Genomic DNA, 1,794 nt, shown 5'->3' with positions numbered 1-1,794 from the left:
AAGTGGAGTCAATAGTAGCTGTACAGCTTTTGAAATAATTTTTTAAAATGTTTTTCTAGATCACTAATGCTAAAATAGTTGCAAAGATTGGAGTTGGGTATAGCTATAGCGAGTCTCTGTTTTGATTTGCTGCTTTAAAGTTTTGAATTAAGGATTTGGAACAGGGGATAGGGGCTATTTAAAAAAGTTAATAAATGGCCTAATATGCACCAGTATTTCTCATTTATACTTGTGTAGGTAAAAGCTGGGTTCTTACGTAACTATCCTGCATAAACTGAAAATTAAAACTACTCTTGGGTCACGTAAGGAATGTGTGCCTGTCAGTAGTCAAAACATCACTTCCGTTGCATTGTGTTTTTAAAAAACCTCTTCTAATACAGATCACAACTCCAGGAAAACACCTATTTTGCAGTCGTGTGCGGCTGTCGAATTGCTTACATGAACTTGCGTATTTGCTTGAGTGCTCCGAGGGCTGGTGTTACTTCACATGAGAGAGACACCTGAAAATTTTTCAAATAGATTTTCCAGATAGAATACTGATGCTTCTGTTTTTCTACCTGAACTTATTCTAAAATGTGCCCTCGATATGAAAATAAACCTGAGTACAGGTGTTTGCATATTTCTCTTAATTTGGAAGGGGACAAGCCTTAAGAGTTCCCCAGTTATTACTATAGTATCTTAAAAGATGTCTACAAAAAAGAAACTTCTGGCTCGTGTTTGTTAAGATAACTAGGGACATTTGACAAGTTAAAGGTGTTCTTTTTCGCTCTGTATTGTCACAGCCCCAGCACTTCTGCTGCTGAGTATGATTTTCTCATACTGTAAGAGGAAAACGACTTGACAGCAGTGAAACGAGAAGAAAGTTGCCATTCGTGCTCCGAGATGTAGTTTTGTTAGGCAGCCATAGACTCGCACGTGCGTTCAGTCTGAGGGAGGGGAGTGTGCACCAGGTAAGAAGTTAGGAAATGGGATCTTGTAGCTAGTGGGAAAAATAAACCTGCCCCTGAAAAGAAGAGGCCGCTATTAGTGAATGATGCTGCTTGCTTTTGAAATGAGTAGGAGTGGCACAAAGCTAACTTATTTGACAATGCTGGCTTTCAAGGCCTCTTCAGCTGCCTTCTACAGGTTCCTTGCTTTGCTGCAGCAGTGACTAGGGGGGAATCTTAACAAAGGAGAATCCTAAATTAGTACCAAAGCGTGCAAGGAGGGATGCAGCCGGTGTCTCTTTTAGTCCTGACTCTCCTCACGTTTTTTATGTTCTGTTCAGCAGTTACGCTGTCAGGGATGCTAACTGATTGACAGCTGTGCTTTGCATATTGGACAAGTGAATGACGGGGGGGAGGGGAAAAAAGGCTTTTGTGGATTTGAAGGAGGCCTGAATTTGTGTTGGGTGGAATATATGCAACTCTCTGCCGTTATTTAAAATGCAGGACTTAATTGAAAGAAGTAATGCCAGCTCGCTTGTGTAGTAAATAGGAAGGAAGTGAACACTGTTAAATAAATATGCATCTATATTCTTGTTTTCTAGGCTTATTAACTTGCTGTAATGTCTTTACGGTACTGTCTCATAATAGCAGAGTTACGAATCCTGGTGATCTTGCTGAGATGGAATTTTTTTGTGATTCTTCCATTGTGTTGACTCATAAAGAAGCTAGAGAGTAGTGATGTTGTAGGAGAAAAATTAGTAAAAGTTTAGTATTATACTGTAATTAAATATCAAGTTAACACATGTCTCAATGGAAGAGAAGGTACTATTTGCCTGCCAGGCTCAAAGACTTAGCGTTGTTCCTGCTG

This window comes from Egretta garzetta, unplaced genomic scaffold (genome assembly GCF_000687185.1).
Source record: "Egretta garzetta isolate BGI_Z169 unplaced genomic scaffold, ASM68718v1 scaffold114, whole genome shotgun sequence".
Lineage (NCBI taxonomy): Eukaryota > Metazoa > Chordata > Aves > Pelecaniformes > Ardeidae > Egretta > Egretta garzetta.
This window is presented reverse-complemented; position numbering follows the sequence as displayed.